This window comes from Chrysoperla carnea, chromosome 3 (genome assembly GCF_905475395.1).
Source record: "Chrysoperla carnea chromosome 3, inChrCarn1.1, whole genome shotgun sequence".
Taxonomy (NCBI): Eukaryota; Metazoa; Arthropoda; class Insecta; order Neuroptera; family Chrysopidae; genus Chrysoperla; species Chrysoperla carnea.
In genome coordinates, this window is record NC_058339.1 from 1,482,594 (window position 1) to 1,504,804 (window position 22,211).

The window sequence follows — 22,211 nt, forward strand, 5'->3', positions numbered from 1 at the left end:
TAAGCCACTTATTATAAAATCGAAAGATAATAAAAAATGCCACAATTTAAAAAAAAATTTAACCTCGTAGGACAAAATGGCATAAAATGGCAGCCATTTTAAACAATTCTCTAAATTGGAAATTTTGGCCGAACTATTTAACGGATTTCGCTAAAATTTTAACCAAAAGTTGTAAGTAATAAAACCTACTATTGATATTAGTTTCATTAAAATCAATTGAATATTTTTCAAGTTATAGTCAAATGAACTGTTTTACCATATGTATGTATACATATACATATAACTGGGAGGGGAAGGGACGAAACCCCACCAAAAAATTATGAGGAGTAGTTCTTAACATTGACTACAAACCTACCAAATTTGGATATGCACCGATGTCTCCTTTTGCGAATATAAAATAAAAATGATAAAATTTCTGAAAAAAATTTCATTTTTGACGCCATTTTGTTTTTTAAACATGTTGCACCACTCCGGGAAAGTAAAAAATTTCAAAAAATACTTATTTTGATGTGAAAAGAAAAACCCCAAAGTTTCACTGCTCGAACTTTTAATCCATACACAAGGCGTAATTTCACTCTACTAAATGTAATAAACCCTGAAACACACTGTATATCAATGACATTTGAAAATATTGAAATAAACGCTGCCCATTGCAATTGAATTTTTATTGTTTTATTTGAAATTCTATGTGGATTATATTAAATAATAATTTCTTTACGATTGTTTTATTGCATTTGTTTATTATTTTATCAAAGAAGATTGTTCAAAGTGATGATCGCCACTTAACCCCACGACAACAAGAAAATAAAACTGAAGGATCACAACGTCTAAAATGTTATCAATGTGTTGGTGATACTGTTTGGCCAGAACCAAATTGTGATCCACATTATTTTAATGCAATGTCAGAAACGGAGAAGAATGAATTTATAGTAACGTGTCCAAATGTTTGGTCATCATTTTGTATCATTAAATATGAGGAGAAAAAGGACGGTTCATTTCATATTGAACGTGGATGTTCAGGACCATTCGATGATTATGGCAAGAAAATTCGATTAGGTTGTGTTTCATACGAGAGTGCGACAAGTGTAACCATTTGTACCTGTGTTCAATCTTTATGTAATCATTCCGCTCCTGTAGTTTCTCAGTATTGTATTATAATTTTATGTCATCTATTTTTATTATTATATCAAATAATTTGCTATTAACAAGATTCTTATAGAAATTGTTAGATCCACAGTCATTGTGTAGAAAAAAAAGGTATCAATTTTTGATTGTTGTATATTAAATTTTTGTCTTGGAACATGAAACGTACAATCAATGCAATTATTGATTAGCATGTTTCAATGATTTTTTTGTGTCTGCCGTTCATGTTAAGCTGGGCTCATGTCTATTATTTAAGGATTGAGTATTCGAGACTACTGATTACAATTATCACTTTCGTCTCTGATTCTAGCACCAAACGTTAAGGTTCTCATTTTAAAGCTAATTTATATCTCAAAATTATTAAGTAGAAATTTCGAACTAAGCGTGATTTTTAGGGATTTGCATTTGCAAGTGATAATAATAGTAGGAGAGCTGGCAAGAATTTTTGGGTAGGTGTTTGAGGCAAGCTGAAAACTTGTCCTGTACCTCTCCTATTATACCCCAACACGAAACTGCAGACCTGGCTGGTGAGTAGCGGGGCTACATCAACCCACAAATTTAAAAAAATTTTTTTTTTTTTTTATCCAAAAATATATTTGAGGCAATTTGAAATTTTTATATGTTGTAAATTAATATTTAAAGAATATAAAAAAAAATATGCCAGACGATTCAGCCGGGGTTTTAACATTGCCAGGCGCGTCCAAACATATTTTGCAAAAAAATATAAAAAATGTATTTGAGGCAACTTGAAATTTTAATAGAGTGTTATTTATAACTAAAAAATAAGACTCTCAAAAAGACAGATCATTTCAGTGGGACTTTCTACCTGCCAGGTGATCTAACAATTTTTGTATGGGTGCGAGTTCGGAGCGCTATAGACAAACTGTAGAGTGAGAGAGAGCGTTTATCGGCAACTGTCTGCGTTCTTGCTTGCTGCGTTACTATTGGCTCTGGCGAGGTCACGCGACTTACTATAGCCATGTGGTTTTGAGTCGAAATGTTGGAGTAACTTTTCGCCGGGACTTTCTATCTTCCAGGAATTCCCTGTCATAGCAGAAAGAAATTGTCATTGTTATTCTGTAGATGCTCCTTCATCAGAGCTATCTTCTTCTGTAGATGCTCCTTCAAAAGAGCTATCAGAATCAACTTTAGATTCATCTGTTTCTAATTCGGATACCTCTGCATTATCTGCGAAAAGTAATATATATGGATTTATAAAATAACCCATATAGAAATTAAAATGCAGCAGTTATAAAAAAAAATATGTATACGCACCTGCAGTATTATTTCCAATATTATTTTGTTTATTGTTTTCATGAACAATAGCGTCGAATACTGATTGTGGCATACAATCTCCGTCGAACCAGTGGAAATGTAGCGTATCCTCATGAAGTGTCCATCCGTTTCTATTCGGTGTCAAAGAGCTGGGGAATCGCAAATATGCATTTCTCCAAATACTTGTTATATATTGCGTTCTTAAAAGATGTTGTTGTAATTCAGCTTTGCACGGAGGTAAAGTAGAGGGATCACAATTTTTTAAAGTCTTTTTGAAAGGTTCATCTTCATTGTTAGCTTTGTAAGTTACACAAAATTTTTGTAACCGTGCTGCATTTATATTTGATATATTTTTATATCCATAAATTTCACAAATAAATGCTTCCAAAACTGGCAAAATTTCATCACGTAATCCGGTAATATGTGCAATTCCAAGATCTGCCAAAGCTTTTTGATAATTTGGATTTTTTATCAATATTTTATATGGTCTTATTTTTCCTTTTTGGAAAAATGATGTATTATAATCGCATCCTGTTAATGCATGAAAACCAGGTAAACTTGCACATAAAGATGGCCCTAATTCCAAGTGTAACTTTGTTACATTGATGTACCTTTTAGAGTTCCCAGTCCCATACTCCATAAAAATGTTAAGGTCATCGCTTTGAAGATGATCCATATTTCCTAGCATAATTATCAGTACGTCTGTATCCGAACTTTTAAGAAGAACGTTCGTCTTTGTACCGGTATCGAGCTTACACACATGATGGATTATCTTAGTATCAGCTTCTTCGTGATTATTACAGGCCAGATTCTCATCAATAGTCATTTCAACAACATTATTTTTCGCAATATATGAATAACACGAATCATAATTCAACTTTATTAATGTGTTACCAATAAATGTTGCTATTTCATCTGTAGCCCAATAATCAATTAAAAACTGTACAAAACTCTCTTTAAATTTAATATTTTTCAATTCTTTCATAAAGTCTGTCGGTCTAGTTTGGCTGGGACTAGTAATATTGAAATCAATTGTTTTCTGCTCATTTCTTCGCATCCGTTCATAATCTTTTATAGATGGAGAGAAATATTGATCGAAAACAATATCTACCCGTGGAGCTTTAAATCCTGTCAAGATGCTCATTATTTTTTTTGAAATGCCGCCAAATGTTGCAGGTATATCGTGCATTGTATGCAATAAAAAAAATCCATCAACGATAACTACATCTAAGGTGCTTGGTGCATCGGTGCATTTTTGTTGTTTTTCAAGGCATTTAACAATTGCAGATTTATTGGTTTTATATAAACTTCCATCGACACGACACATTGACATCGGAAGAGGGGTTACTGGATAACACAAAATTTTTTCCATGTCAATCTTGTAGTCCAAAGATAAACCCAGCAGTCTACCAAACAAGTCACGTTGCATTTTTATTTCTTGAACTTTATTACCACTTTTGATAGTCTTTTTAACAATTTCATTTGAAAAATTCATTATTTTTACTTTTGGTATAGGTTTTTCGAACCTATCAGGTGAATCAGTACATTCTGTAATAAATTGTTCCCGTAATTTTTGACCATTCACTTCAATGTTATTTAAATAATCTTGCACTGCTTGTGTAGCTGCTTTTCCGCTGGAAATATTAAAGAGATGCAGTTTGTCGATGCTTGCATCAAAAGGGTTTACAAACTTTGAAAAAGCATCTATAAACGATTGAAGGTGTTTCGAGTCTCTTCTAATATTGTAACTTTCCAAATCTGCTGTTACATCTGTATGTTTTCGTAATCCAGTAATGTCGTAGGTATGAGATATTATCGTTGATCGAATCTTATGACTTTTGCACCAACGCTGACGAGCAGAAATAGAGTTTGTGAAATGAGTTACACCCGTTAATATCCTTCCAGCATCTGCGTTGATTGTCTGTTCCAGCGTCAAATCAATTGGTTGCCTAGAAAAGGACTTATCCGTTCTTTGGATGCCAAAATGACCTTTTTCCATACTTTCATGTAGTTGTGGATGAGTTTCTTCCAGCTTGATTAAATTTTCGTGATATCTAACTAACCAACGTGCATAATTCGGTTGATTTACCACAAAAAAAATATTGTTAATTCTTGGTAAAATATATTTAAACAATGAAAAATCTCCTGTTCGTATACTTCGGCTTAGCATTTGATAATAATTCACAAGATTAATGTAAATCATATAGAATTGTGGAGTTAAGCCGTGAACTCCTCTAAGACTGGCTTCCTTAAATGCACTGTATGCCGATATTATTTCAGCAACTTCGCTATTATTTAGTAAGGCGTCGTAGGATAAATTTCGATTATTAAAAGCGATCAGCTCTGCTTCGAAATTTTCAGGAATTGTAATTTTTTCATTTTCTAAGAAAAATCTAAAATATAAAATTTCCAATCCGAGTGCCATCATAGGGTGTAATCGCTTACATCTGTTGAAATGCTTGCCAGAAATAAATGAATCAACAGACCCACTTGCAATTATTCTACTTTCAACCGCAACATTCATAAGTCCACAGTCAGTTATAAATTTACCGACCGCTTTAAAGTAAGCCATCATGATGTGGAAGGACCCCAAATGAATGAATACATTGTCAAACAACGGCTTCTCGATTGACTGAATTTGCATCGCTACTTTAGCGATAGCCAAATCATATGTGACTGCTATTTCGGACTGTTTCACTTCTTTAGCAATTTTTTGGGTCTCTTTCAATGTCTCGAGAACGACATTTTTAGCTGTTGGTGACTCGTTGATTGGTGTGAGATAACATATCTTCTGTCTTGTAGTATTAATATCTTCAACGATTTGACTATTGAACCCAACCCACATAGGAGTGCTAGGAATTTTCAAAGCATGTGATAACATCCAAAGTATATCTAATTTTTTTACTTTTTGTAATGATATTACTGAAATTGATCTTCGCTCATCTGAATATGACAATAAAGTTTCAGATAGTCTCACTTTCTTCGGAAAGGGTTGTAAGTCAGGAACGATAGCTTCAAACTTTCGTCGTCTCTTTTTTCTTCTTGTCGTGTGATTACTGTTTCCGTCATTACCAGGTTGTTGATTATCATTATTATCTGACATTTCTTCTGGAACAATTTCTTGTGGTATGTCTTCACCAACATCGTCCTCTGAATTCTCAATCTGATCTGCATTTTGGTAAATAATACCTACAGTGTCATGTAATGTATTTTTACCAGATGTGGTATCGACAAAACGATCGAAATTATCATAAGCTACTCCCGTACAAAACCCATCAGCTGTGATAATTCCTTCAGGACATGATAAAGATCGACTCGACGATGAAAATGTAGTTTCTGTTTCCAACTCTTCAATAGTATGGTAGCTACAGCAATGGCCATATCTGTTAACAATCTCAACAACTTTTCGCGAACTTGTTATACTTTTTAATGTCATAGCAAGGGTAATGTGTTTCGACGGTTTTATTTTGCCATGAGACGCATTAAAAATTAAATCTTCCGCCAGTGATGAACTTTTTCGTTCGCATTCTTTAGTTAGTTTATATTTAAAGTTAGACCCACGCAATATAGTAGAATAGAAATCTTTTAATATTTGAGGTGTCGTACATTCGCCCTTTAATAAATCAGAAGTTCTGATGTTATCGGGTAATGGTGTTTTTTCAATGTCTAAAATTGTTCGCCTTAAAATAAGCGCCGCGTTTTGGAGAACATCCGATTTTTCTATTAAAGTTAATAAATCGTCGTTGACTAAATAACCTATCGGTCCAACAATTTTTTTATTATGTACTAATAAAATTTGTATGGTGTCTTGATATTTTTTTTTTAATTTATTCTCGAAGTGAACCTTGCTGAAAACATTATTATATTCTTCACCTTTATCCGCAGCAATATTTGAAATAATTTCTAAATAATTATTACAAATAAAAGTGAAAGAATAAAATTTTTTATTTTTAATTATACTTTCATCGATAAAGCTGCAAATTTCATTGAAAGCTTCGTTGTGTAATTGTAAATTTTTGTGGTAATTTGTTTCCGGTTTTTTTTCAAATTCCCGTAATTTATTAAAATAATTTTTTCGACAAATGCGATGATTATACAACGTTATAGAATTTTGTATTTTTTGGTAAGTTTCTGATTCTTGGATAAATGTTTTATACTTTTCTAACGATTTTATTAAACCTTCTTTATTCAACTCAGCAAGCGGTTGCCGTTGTCCTTGGTATTTTTTTAAATTTTTGTCACAAAAAATACAAATTGTTTGATCGAGCTGGGTATTTTTGTCGATATTGCTATCCATAGGCGTATTTGTAGATGGTTCTGCTTCAAATGAAGAAAGTTCAACTGTAGTTGCTGATATAGATGGTTCAAACGCACTTTGTTGACATACATTATCTGATTTTTAAACGCAATACTGTTAATGCTTTATTTTATTTGATAGCATATATTATTTGGAAAATAATTAAATTAATACAATACCTTTCATTTGAGTTGTAACATTAGATCCAATCTTAATATAGTCATAATATTTTTTCATCAACGCTAAAAAGTTCTTATAACAATTTGTACAGGACAAGTTTTCAGCTTGCCTCAAATACCTACCCAAAAATTCTTACCAGCTCTTAGTCTATAATAATAAACTTTATTGATAATTTGCTAATCAAAGTAATCCATTGTCAAGTTATTATATAACTTATACACAGAAAATGAGAATAAAATTGAAATATTAACACAGCATACACAAAAAGACATCATGAAACATATAAAAAATAGAAATATTAAACTAAATCGTCCATCAAAAATAAATGAATAAAATGAAATCTGGTCACAAGTACAACGAGGCAGACTGAAACTCAAAGATATTGCGAGCGCTGTCCAAAATGAAGCGTAAATATTTATAAACTGCTTTAAAATTACAATATTCTTAGCATCCAAAATCAATTTAGTATTTTTCAACCCCCGACTGTAAAGATCGCCTCTTTCTTTGCCTACTGTCTCATAACACTCCTCTATAAGATAATAATAATAATAATAATAATAATGGGGTTTAACCTCCGTTTCTCTGACATATACGCCTATAACAGAGGCCACCCACATCATTATTTGTGAATCTTTATTTATTTAATTACAAATTATATTTACAATTACATTTATGATGTGGGTGGAGTCGGTTACTACGTTCTTATCCAAGCGACGACAATGTGATCAATTCTGCACTCCCATTAATTATAATTGTTCACACTGCCGCTGCCTGGACTCGAACCCGCAACCTAAGTCTAAGTAAATTGACGGTCTATAACTAATGCCTTTGACCGCTCGGCCACTTAGGCTCTCTCCTCTATTAGATACCCTCAGAGATTGAAAAAATAACACATTTTTCCTTAAATCGAATATTTCTAGCTTTTCATGTATTTTTATTTCGAAAACAAAATCTCCATATAAAAAATCACAGGAGTACTTTTTTTCCTTTAAACTGATCAAAATATATGTACAAAAAATTTTTGTTGTTGAAAACACTCCCTTTTTTATTTGTCGGTCTTTAACATTAAACGAACTTGACCTTTCCCCAAAACCCTTCTTGATACCTAATTTTATTCAAACGGGCTAAAATTGCGGACGCTAGAGTGTTTACTGAGCGGAAAAAAAATCAGAATAAATTACCTAATTATTATTACATATTCATTTCGCAAGTGGACATAATTTTCAATTTGATGCTGTTCGAATTTTAGATTATGAGTCTCAGTTTCTTAAGCGTAACATCAGTGAAATGTTTTTTATCAAGATCTTTGATACTGTAAACTTTAGGAGTGATACACAGGGTCTAAGTTCGTCGTATAGTGATATTATTTCTATAGCCAAAAAAAATTTTATTAATTAATTAATTTATTTATCGTTTATTTTATATTTCTGAAACTTATTACAATTTGTTAACGCCAATAGTTATTTTGAAGTTATGGCGGGATTTTTTGAATTAAGTGTTGGTATAGTAGACTTGAGTGTTTTAACAACTGTCACCACTGTGGTTGTTTACTTTTATTCTGTAGCTGGTTTCTACAACTTTAACTTCTTAGCTTTGTTAAATAAAAAAAATTTTATTTTATTGTGATTGGAATTACTACTGCTTAATTTATTGTTGATTAGATTAATGTGTAATATGAGTCAATCCTTATCTATATATTTTTTATTAACGATGATTGTTTTCGGAGGCTTATTTTTCAAACATGAGTGTTAACCTCAAATGTAAGATTTTTAATGTTTTATTTATGTTGATCTGGTGTATTTATGTCAATAACATTTTGTTCTCTTTATGTAGTTTACCTGATGAAGTTATGAAATATAACGAAACGTCGTAACATTTGACAACTTAACATTCGCATTATTTTTTCCAAGTTCCTGATTCTAATTAATCATTTATAATATTTACTCAACATGGATGATACAACTTTTTTCAATTATTACATAGGTTTCGTTTTTTTGTTAACCTTTATTTTGTTTCCATAGGTATAATATATATTTGTTATACAAAAATTTGTTACGTTTTTTTTATCTATCTTCTCCGCCTGCAAACAAATCTGAAACGGGCGATAAGAAACATTCCAAAAATAGGTTGCCAACCCAAATCGGTTAGAAAATTTGGGCAACCGCCTTCCATAGTATGAATCAATTAAGCGCTTCTATTATTTGTGGTATGATCGTTTTTTACAAGTTTTGTACCTTTGTACTTTCGTTACAATTGATTTCTGAACTTAAAAAAGTGTTATATATAAAGTATTAAATTTGTTTAAACTCATTTGACGTGATTTTGATAAGTACCTACTTATCAAATAAAAATAATAAATATGCAAACAACTGAAACCTAAACATATAAAATGGAATACGAATGTTACGAATTACATAAATCAGAATTAATAAGTACTTATCAAAAACACGTCAAACGAGTTTAAACAATTTAATACTTTATTTATAATACTTTTTTAAGTTAACGAAAAATTAATAAAAAATGAAAAATCATGCATTTTTGGTCGCATAATAATCGTTATAGCTCTTACACTATAAATATGCAAACAACTGAAACCTAAACATATGAAATGGAATACGAATGTTAAGAATTACATAAAAGAAGAAAATAAAATGTGTCAACCCTAACTTGGCGTATAAATAAATGATGTAACCACTTTGAATGCATATTTAAAAGCATTATAGTAGGCGTATTATGACATAAACAAGGATCTATAAGGAACACACAGGAAGACAACAAGAACAATAACGTACTAATATATAGAGGATGAACTGTACAGTATATCAACCATTTACATGTGAACTTTCGAAATTCAACGAAAAAGTATGATATTACTTGTGCATATGTAAAAGTTGAATAATTATATTTTTGATCGATCCTTTCTAATAGATATAGAAGATAATCTCATGACTTACATTAAACATAAGATAAAATAAGTGAAAACAAATAATTGAACGAGCTAATTATTGGTATGGCCTGTATACAAAATGTTGCATCTCAGTGTTTGTATTATATTTTATTTATTAGGAAAGTTTAAAAAACTTAAACCATTGTGGCGACCTTTCAGACACCATTTGTTTGGTTTTCGAAAATTTCAAAAATTTGTGAAAATCTTGGAAAATTGTTGATTTTTCCGAAATCATTCTTTTTTTTTCTGTGCACATAAAAATTTCTGCAGATAAAAAGCTAAAAATTAACATGGGTGGCATTGTTGTGATCAAAACATTAATAAATTTCACCTAGCTTTGGACTAATAATGGTAATTATTTTATTTGATAAGTTGATAAGTGTTCATTGAAAGTGATACCTTAGACAAAACGGTTTGCATTACAACGTGCTCGCATGATCAGTGTATATTTAAATGTTAGTCAGTATGGGATAGTAAATGTAAATTTTCGATTTTTTGTCGATGTAAATTTTCTGCTTGTCTTTGCTAAACGTAGGATACCTCAAAGACGTGTTAGATTTAAATCTTAAAGTAACCAGCACATTTGTTATGACTTTTAGTTCCCTATCAAAATTGTTGAAACCTTATAATAATGTCCCTCATAAGGTCCTGTTCAGAAGTCTTCCGGGGGCATGAGGTAAGAAGTTTTTGAATTATAAATTGATTAGATTTAGTTTTTTAATGATCAAGATTACAAAGAAATTTTAGTAACGGAATATACACTTCTATTTTAATAAGAGTTGCTCAGTGAGCTAGAGTGCCAGTAGACTAGAGTGCCATTTTGTTAATTTTGAAAATTGTTAAAAAGAAATGGTTTTGATTTTCGATTTCAAAATTATTCACCATGCATGTAATATCGACGACCAATGTAATGTTGTTATAAGAGCCAGTGATACTGATATATTAATATATCAGTATAGTTTCGTGATTAATACACTTACTTCGTTAAAGTCTTCTAGGAGAACTCTATTTTTTTCGAAAGAGTCTCAATCTATTCCCAATTCCTGTCATTAAATGATTGATTAATAATTTATTTGATATTTTCAGATTTTTTTGACTTTTTCAGAGATAGTTTTACTTCACATATTCTGAATTTCAAATTAAATATTCTTCCAGAACAGATTTATTTCCACTAGGGGTCTTTCTTTAGATGTGCCATTGAATAAAAGTATATACGAACCAGAAATGTGGTTCGTTACCAAGCGCTATTTATTTCGACGGAACTACGCACGAATCTAATTCCATATTGCGTATATTACCAACATACAAAGTTGCCGTAATAAAATCCCAAAAGTGGAATTCAATACTCATACTCAACATAGAAATTAAAAACATTAACATGGATTTGGAATTTGAGGCTTCAGCTATCCAAACTAAGAATCTCAGGTTAATCATATTTTGCGTGTACATATCAGCAGCTGGAGATATTCATTCGTTTTTTGAAAGGCTGGAGGCAACCATGCTGAATCAAAATTTCAATTTCTCAAATATTGAATCATTGATGTGTGGGATTTTAATATTTTACGTTCAAGAGGCAAACATACAATATAATTCAATAATATTCTAATTAGTTTCAATCTGCAATGTTAAATTGACATTCCAACAAGATCTAGTGGAACATCATCCGCTTTTATCATCTGCTTTGGAACATCCAACCGCAATCGGCTGCAACCGATGCAACTGATATGAGCCGCATAATATCATTAAATCTGACTGTATCTTGAGTAGTGAATTAAGTACTAGACGGGGGGAAATTCGACCAAGAAACCAAAAAAAGAGAGTGTTTTGTTAAAAGGGAACTACTTCTGATCTCGGAGAACATTGTTGATGATAATTATGGAAATTTTCATGATACTTTTCAATATTGTTTCCAATCTTGTTTCCTACAAAATTATTCAAAATAAAGAAATATCAAAATTGAAAATAGTTAATTCTGCGAATTCAGCGAACAGTACGAAATCAATACCAACAACAAACATTGAAAAAATCAACATACACAGAAAATAAACAGTATTGAAATACAATTTGATATAACAGAAAAAAAATACACTTGCAACTGATACAGAACCAGTAAAGAACATTTTTTATAAAAACTACAAATCTCAATGGATAACAATAGGAATTAGGGTTTTCAAAACCAAACGAAAATAAATGAAGAAATACAACACCGCAATCGCTCTAATATACACATCCATGACCTTTAAAGATATTATAAACTATATTGTAAAATTCTAAGAAAAGTGATAAATAATGCAAAATTACTTCATAATTATAAATTAATTAATGATGCCGATAAAAAGATCAAAAAATTATTAATTCAGAAGTGATGGTCACTGAATTTAATAAATATTTCATAAATTTTTCAGCGGAATTAAACCAAGAAAATACACTGGCTTCTCAAAGCGAAAAAATACATCAACAAAAAAAGCTTATATATGAGATGGAAGCCATAATAAAATATTGAGCAACAAATTGCAAGCCCATTAGTGTTACATACCAATGCTTTGCGACTGAAATTTTTCCTTAATAATAATAAAAAAAAAATAAAAATAAAAAAAAAACAGTGGTGAGCCCAATATTCAAAACAGAGGGAGTAACAATTAAAAACAACAAACAAAGGAACAATTAACAAAGGAAAATTACGGGCCTATTTCGCTTCTAACTTTACAAAGATTTTCGAGAAGGTATTGTCTAATCGATTGTGCAAATTTATTCTTATTGGAAGCGAGGAACATAGATTTGTAAAAAAAAAGAACATTAATAAAGCTATTCTTGATAAGTTTCCTTACAAATTCATGGAATAAGAAGCTTCCATAAAAATCCTTAACATAAACTGAACCAATACCCATTGAATGGTGTAACACTTCAACTGCTTACTTCGAACTTCGAAAATAGAAGTAGTAATGGGAATTGGTCCTTGTTCATTCTGCTGTTACAAGGAATTAATAATAGGTTCCATTCCAAACAAATATATATGTGAATCATAATAAACAAAGCGAGAAATCTTGAAGTCTCGAAATTCTGAAAGCAATGAATTGGATAATGTCTTGTCGGAATCTTTGCGTTGGTATGAGAGGAATGGACTTGTAATGAATCTGTCTTAAATTCAAACTTAAAATCTCGAGAGTTGTGACAATATAATATCGCCGATAAATCCCCCAGAACTCACATTTGGCGATTCTGTCACATTTCTGGGGCATTTAAAAAAAATGGAAACAAGATTGAACAAAAATAGTTACTTGAATTGACAATTTGAAAGTTCAGTTACATCTGATGTGCTAATAACACCATACCATGCAATGATCATTACCATGCATACATTGAATCCTTGATCAGGTAAGGTAGAGTAGTCCAGTCCCCCTATCAGCCAAAAAACGAGATAAGCTTTTTTGATGGGGGCAGGGGGTTCTTTATGTTATCAAAAACAAAAATTTGAAAAAGTTGCACAAAAATTTGCCTGAAACTACGTTTTTGGCGGGTTTTTTGAAAAATTTATAATGAAAATTTTGAAAATTAACAGTATTTTCGAAAAATAAAAGTAACCAGAGCAGGTAGAATATGAGTATCAATAACATTTACAAATTTCAAATCGATAGAGTAAAGGGTTTAATGGCAGTGCTTGAAATTCAAATGTAACTTTAACCATTCTTATCTGGAAAACCGCTTTTCTTTATAAATATTTTTTTCCATCCATGAATATTTAAGAGGACTCTTAAAAAATTATAAAGTTTCACTCCAATCAAATAATGATTTCACGCCATTGAAAAATGTAGGTATATAGAACCGTCTTAAAATAAAAACATAAAAATGATTTAAAAAATATGTTGCTTTTGACGGCGTTTGAAGCCGGTACCTGTGGGTTGAGAGCGAATTATGTACCTACTTATTTGTTGAAAACTGATTCTATATAGCGAACGCATAAATTCTTGGTCAAATAAATAACGAATTTCGCATGGATAAATAAGTCCAAATGATATAAATAAACTTTTAAATTTAAGCTCTGTATTTTTTAACTGTCTGTAGATATGCCAGGGAATTTTTTATTCCAAAAATTATGTAAAATTTTACAAATAGCCAAAAATACAAAAATTTGAAATCTCGAGTTCTGTTAGCCCTTTCGATACGAAATTTGATTTAATTAAGAGCTTATCAAAAATGCATTAAAATACACCAAATCATTTCAATCCGATGCTGTAATTAATTGTTCAAAAATGCCCAAAATGTCAATTCTGCAACTATTGCCCAGCAATGAAAAAAAATTGATTTTTTGGTATTTTGTGGATTTTTAGCCGTACTTACGACCTGAGGGGGTTTAATTTGATCGCTAACCCCATCAATTTTAGTGGCGATTCGTCAATTTTAAAAAACAAACAGACCCGTTTCTATTAAAAAATACTATCTTTTCAAGCTATTATTATCCCCCATCCCCGCCGTTTCCGAGAAAAAAATTTGTCAATTTCAAAAGTTCAATTTATTATAGAAAACGGGTAAAAATACTGCGTCGAGTCTTGGTACAAAATACATATTTTTGAATTATCTTCAACTTTCCTATTTAATGTTATCAGCGAAAACCAATATTTTTCCCAAAAAATAGATTTTTTCATAAAACCCACCAAAAAAATCTCTCCGGGGCAAATTTTTGTGCAATTTTTTGTTTTTGATAAAATTACGAACCCACTACCCGTGGTTACGAAGTGTGTACCTCAAAAAAGTGGCCTCCAAACAACGGGGCTGAACTATAATAGTCGCCACGCATGAAGTAGTTGTAAAGAACTTGTTTAAAAGATTAACTGTCACGGCCTTATTCGTTATAGAATTTGTAATGTTCTTTAAACCGTTTGAATTTCAAGTGCGATAAGATATTCATGACCACAATATAAAAAGCAATACTAAACTATGCACTATAAAAACTAACATCAGGTGAATTCAAAACAGTCCGCATAACAACGCACGCTTAATGAATCTTATTCGCTATACGTTTTAAAATTATTTTTGTAATGTACAGGATGTCCGGAAAACACTAAAACTATCTAAGTTCTGTTTTAGCCAAAAAGAAACCTCTATCTATCCCAGAAAGAAACTATTCTTAAAATCATCAATCGTTCTCTTTCGATATACAATGTATACATAGAATTCGTCAAAAGAAATTCTCAGTATAAGTGTGGGAAATTACCATTGTTTAAGGAAGTGGCCCGCTAAGTTAACATTAAGTTACAGATCAGCTCTGTGAAAAAAATTAATAATAATTTAGCGGCAAAATTAAAAAGTTTACAAATTGATGAATAAATAATGGCAAATTCTCATTATGTTCTAATTCAAAATTAACATAGGTTCGTATAACGTAAAATTTAAATTAAATACTTTTAATTGATATAAGGAAAACAGTACAAAAACAGTTGAACAGATTGAAACAAACGAAAACAGATTGATTTAATCCTTCATTTGATGATAATAAAAAATTTAACTACTTTAACTACTTTAAGGTAGTACCAGCATGAAATCACTTTTCGACAGATTTGGCCGAATTTTTTTTCTCGGGTTTATAATAGCTTTATTTATGAATTCCTAAAATTTCATAATTTTTGACCGTTTAGATCGCGAGATATTTAAAGACAAAGTTCGCGATTTTGAGGGTCATGTCCCATTTAAAGCATGTAAAATGTCCGGTCTCTCCAACTATTTTTTATGATATTATTATATATTGAAGAAAAAGTAGAAAAAAATGTTTATACAATACAATTCTAAAAAAAAAATTTAGAAATTAATTTTCACTTTCGAGATATTAATTTTGACGTAAATTGATCGAAATTGGGACGTTGGCATAATTATTTCCCATTTTAAACGGTCAAAATTTCTGAAACTTTGGGAATTAATAGTAAGCATTATTAAATTCTTAAATTTAATTTTTCGTTAAATTCTGTCGAAAAAAAAATTGTACCATTGCTTTAACATAGAAACTGCAAATACCATGCTGGAACATCGTTAAGTCCAAGCACAATTAAATGACCATTCGACTTCACTAACATTATACAGACATGGAAAAATTAATTATTTTATTTCACATCCGAAAACTTTGCTATACGAACTTCAACAATCAGTCAAATACAATTTAGTCCTTAAGCCTGCATGACAAAATTTAGAATCAAACAATTTAAAAACAATTGACTGAGTTAATTGTTGAAATACCCTATATAGAAAGTGTTGATTATCTGTGTTTGCATTAATTTTCATAAATCTGATAAGTTTAAAATACTTGATTTACATCAACTGAGAAGCTAATAAATTTTATGATATGAATTCATGCGCATTATTTTCTGGCGATAAAAACGCACTATTAAAGTACCTGATAAGGCGCGAAGCGTTATTGAAGAGCGCGGAGTATCTTTTCACCTGTAGAATACATTCAATTGGTGACCATCATGCTCGAATAATATTACGCAGGGTGTTCTTGAGAAGCGCGCTCGGTGTTCTTCATGATTTTCATTATAGGTTCTATCAATAATTATAATAATTCTATCCACTATTCTTTGATAATAAATAACACGAAGAGTTATTTTAGGGCGCTATTTACGTATAAATAACGCGATGCGTGATGCTTGTATAATAAAACGCGAGCGCGCTTTTTATGTTGGACCTATCTATATTTATCATTATTCTATCCATTATTTTTAGATAATAAATAAAGCGAAGCGTTAGGATAGGGTTCTATCAGGTATCTGATATAACACGAAGCGTCATTGATAAACGCGGAACTCATTTCGCCTATAAGGCACTTAAGGTTTATGAAAAGCGTTAAACGCGAAGCGTTATATAATGTTTGTTAGCGTCATGCTTGTATAAAAAAACGCAAAGTGTAATTGAAAAGCGCGATACGCGCACTTTTTTTCCATTATTTTCATTCTTGAATTTATCAATATTAATCATTATCAGTTAATAACGTTAAGCGTTATGCAAGGGCGCCATTTTACAAATCAATGAACATTATTTTATGACGAAAAAATCACGCTTTTATGGTACCTGATAAAAAGCGAAGCGTTATTGATGCACCTCTTCGCCTGTAGAATACCTTCGATCTGTGACCATCATGCTTGGATAATATAAAGCGAAGAGTTTTTGAAAAACGCGCTCAGCGCGCTTTTTCTGCATTATTTTTATTGTTGGACCTATCAAAATTTATCGTTATTTTATCCATCATTCTCACATAATAAATAACGAGAGGCGTTATTTTAGGGCGCTTTTTAGGTATCTGATATATATCGCTTATCAATATATGTAGGTATATTGATAAGCGCGGTGCGCCTTTTCGCCTGTAGAATGCATTCGATTTGTGGTCATTATGCTCGGACAATATAACGGGAAGCGTTATTTAAGTGCGCGCTCCAATTTAGCCCCCAAAATCTTCTCAACCACAATGTTCTTCAAAAAACAAAAAATTTTACCTCCTAAAACTTACCGCCTACCAGCCAACCCACCCTCTACATTCCCTCCTAAGTATGACGACTGATGAAAATCCCATTTTTCTAGCAATCCTTATTTCTATGCATTACAAACTTGGGACTTAAGTTAGTACCCAGTAAACACCACGACGTCAACTTGACGTCAGAATGACCTCAAATTGAGCCACGCAATGCCTTAATTATAAGTAAGATAAGTAGGATATAAGTTACGGATGAGTCAGAGTTCCTGACGTTATATTTTTACGTAACATATATGACGTAAAATTGCCATCTTTATGACTTAGTTCACATTAAAATGATCTAACAATGATATCACAGTGAGTCACGTCAATGTAAAATACCGTAAATACGATTTTTCCTTACTTATATACTTTCTTTATTATATGTAAGGAGATATAGGTCCGTAAAATGATGTCATAGTGATGTCAAATACCTTACTGAAATAGGGTTTTTTTCTTACGTAGATTACACAATTTTAACGTTATCATATGATGTATGGGATTGTAATTCTTGTGATGTACGTTCTACATTAAGTCATTGCAGAAAATGTTTACATAAATTTACATTTTTGTAACATTCAATAGAATGGATAATTTTATACGACGCCACAATGTGATTAAAATATTACATCAGCGTTATGTAACAATAGGACATGTTTCTTAGGTAAGAATATCATTCAATTCTTATGTCATCTTTACGTAAAAACCTTCATTTGCTACTTATGTAATTGTATGATTTAAATATTACGTAAATAATATAATAAACTATAATAATACATAATCTTTTGACTTTGATATGACGTAACAATGTGGTGGTAACATTAAGGTCGGAATAACTCAAATGGTCAAAGTTGGAAATTTTACCTCTTATCCTATATTTGCTACATCTGAAGTTTCGCAAGGATCTCACCTTGGCCTTCTGCTGTTCAAAATATTCATAAATCATATCCAACAAATATTTTATGCATCCTCAGCCTTAATGACTGTATCCTACTTAAGAACAACATAGACCAACTGCAATCTTGGTGTGAACAAAACAAATTACAGATTAATATAAATAAGTACTCCACTATTACGTTCCATAGGACGTCTAATCCAATTTTTCCCTTACGCTATCCAAAACTAAACTATTAAATAGAATGTCTACAGCAAAAGATTTGGGTGTCATATTTGATAGCAAGCTTTCATTCACATTACACTATACATAAATCACTAACAAAGCTTCAAAAACATTAGGATTTCCGAAATACGAGGCACTTTAGAAATATTCATGCTACAAAACTCCTCTTTTTCTCCTTTGTTCGTCCAATTCTTGAGTATTTTTCGACGGTTTGGAATCCGTTATATGGAGAGCATTCTAAAACTTGAGCGAGTTCAAAATCGTTCGCTGACTCAATTGAAAAATTTCGACATGTCCTATCATAATTCAATTCGCCTGAAAAATTATCTCAATTTTAGAATCTTTTGTTCTCATTATCTTGTATGATATTTTTTGTTTTTTTAATATTAAATTTTCAAATTATCTAATTTATAAATATTATTATTATTTAACTTTTTTAATTATGTTTAATTTTAACTATCAACTTGTTTTAAATACTTTTAATATAAAATATATATAAATTATATATTTTAATTATTTCTCATTGTAATTGGAATACCAAGTCTGTTTATTTAAATAAATAAATAAATAAATAAATTGAGTCACCATTATGTCATGTTAACGTAAAATATGACCTATTACTTATGATCTCTATTTGACCTATGTATGACGTCATATTAAGGACATGGTAAATATTTCATTTATACAAGGTATAAAATATCCCCTGCCAAAATTAACCCTCATTCAAAAGTTTTTTCTCCGAAAAAATTTCCTCTCTCCAAAATTCCCACTCCCCCTCATATTTTCCCAAATACACCCTCCTCCACGAAACCCACCCTCAAAATTCATAACCCCCAAATCTACTCCGCCACAAAGTTCTTCAAAAAACAAAATTTTAATCTCCCTGAAAATTACTCGCCTCCCATCCAACCCACACCCCTACATTCCCTCTCAACAATGATTTTATTTCTGGTCGACTAGTAAAAATCCTATCTTTCTAGCATCAATAGAACAGAAAAACGCAGTTCCCAAGGATTTCTCAATTTAGGTGGGGGGGGGTGGCAAGAAATACTTGAAATTTGCATCCAGTGGATCACAGATTCATTTATAATCGATCAACTCACTTACCCCGGTTAGCATACCACCAACTGGTGGTAATTCAGTTCGTGTTTAACCAATTCTATCATTGGACAATTAGCTTTCGGCCACTGAACTTTTTCAAATAGTACCTTCTTTTCCCATCAACATCAGTAACATTTTAATAATTACATCTTTTTTTTTTTATTATTATTATTATACTGTGTTTCTAACAACTAGGTCATTTACACAGTGATAGATGAAACATTAGAAGATATATGTACAGATAATATATAAATGTAATTATAATATTGGAGAAATTAAATAAGTAGGTATAGATAATTATGTTTTAGTTATGATAATGCATGGTAAAATTAATAATATATATGATAGTGTTGATTACATCTTATGGCTCATAAATATTGATTGATGTACTTCATATCTAGCAAGCATAGCACTATACGGTAACTACGTGAAAGACATTCCGTATGTCTAATGCACATGATTGGGTATTTCTCGGCACTATATCAACCAACTGGACTGATACATAGTTAAACATGCACCAATGAAAATAAGGAATATTTTTTACATTTAAACTTCTGTTCTATCTCTAACGGTTTACAAGATGGGTTCAACAGATCCAAGACCCAATTAACCTATGTTGCTCATTTACGAACTCGACCTCACTTTTTATGTGCTTTGCACGCTATTTCAGCTTGATATCTCTTTTCGTTTTTGAGTTATCGTTGTAATAGACGGACAGATAGACGGACAACTGAAAATGGACAAATGACGTGATTTTATTAGCAAAATTTTGTTCGTTGCATCAATTTTTAAGCGTTAAAAATTTGAGACTAAACTTAGTATGCCTTGATATATATTTCATATATGCAGAGTATAATTATTGTATCATATAATTACTCTCGAGAAATATTATTTTTAATTCTCGGGAAATTATTAATCTTAATGAAAATGCATGTTCTATACAAAGTATAAAATATTTATCATTTACCCAAAGCGAGTCAGTCAAAAGTCAGTTCAAATTTTTAAATGTACAATAGCTTGATATCTTTTTTCGTTTTGGAGTAATCGTGTTTACAGACGAAAAATCGTTTTTTTCGGTTTTTCAAGATTTTAAAGTTGAATGAAAAGTAAACCATACACATAGATAGACCTTTTAAAATAGACATTTCAACGGCTTAAATAAGCCCAAGCAGAATATGAAAATCGAAAACATCAAGAGAGTTTTCCGTTAAAAAATTAGCAATTTTAACGGAAAATTTGAAAAATTTCAAAGAAAAAATTATTTTTCGGCTTCATAAAAATTCATGTAGTTAAAAAAAAACACTTTCACAAAGGTTCTTGAAAATTAAATTTGTTTTGACCGAGAAAAAAAATAAAAACGAAAAAAACAGTTTTTCGTGATTTTCTCATAGAATTTGAGGTTATGTTGAAAAAAGTTCCTCACAAAAGTCTAACAATTAATTTTTATCAAGAACTTTCCTATTGATCATTTTCCGCTACGAGGTCATTTTTTGCCCTAAATCACAAAAAAAAAACCTACTTTTTAAACCTTTTTAAACCCCTAAAATGAACCTCCATTTCGTAATTTCCAAAGCTCTCGAGTTTAGTTGTTGTTTAGTATGTTACTTACACCCCAAACTCACATGTGGACACCTAGTCGCTATCTGTTAAAAATTTATTGCTCTCAAAACCTAATTAGACAAGGCTATTATAGTCGGAGAGCCGGCTGTATAAAAGTCCTATGGATCAGATACATGAATCATTTTTGGGGTATGAACAATACAGCCATAGGTCTAGAGTTCGACACCCCTGAAGTTGCTTGATTTTGCCCGCATGCAAAATTATCACGTCACTTCCGGTTTTTATTTTAGCTCTATTTATTCGCTACCATGAGTCGACCACCATTAAAAAAAATTTTTTTATTTATTTATCTTAAGCCATCGAATACATGGATTTGACTAATACATCTCAAATGACTAAAAAAAATTGGTCGACACCTTCCATTTGCCCGAATCTGACTGTCGACTTAGTTTGAAGAATTAAAGATCCTATGATTATACATTTCATCTCTATGTATGTTAGTGTTTAGTGTTTGCGGTCTTATTCATGTTGCGAGGAGTGAATATAATTCGGATATACTGTCATTGCTATCACATAAACATGCATGGTTGATACTTACATTTTTAATCAATTGTTGAAATTCTTTCTGATATTTTGGATTTGTTATCAAAAACTTTTTCCAACATCCTGTGTGATAGCCTATCGATTGCTCACAGTCTTTAGGTAACACAACGTCTTTGTACTTGAAATTTTTTATGATTCGACGCATCATGACACCCTTATAATTTATTTTCGTCAATTTACAAACGTTCTGAGCACTTCCACACAAAAAACACAACATTTTAAATGAAAAATGACTGCAGGAATATTGCAATTGAAAGTTCACGTAAAAGAAAACGGACTGAACACGTCAATGTATAATGTAATATAACACATTATAATGACTCAGAAATTATACCGACTGTCCCAAACTGAGGGCTGAAAAATATCGGGTTCTCCCTACCTACTCGTGTTCTTTTTTCAATGTTGTAGTAACTCCGAACCTAGCTTACAGTGCAAGTAAAAAAGAATAAACGTTAACGGCTACCTGAGCTTAAGGTAGAAATACAAAATA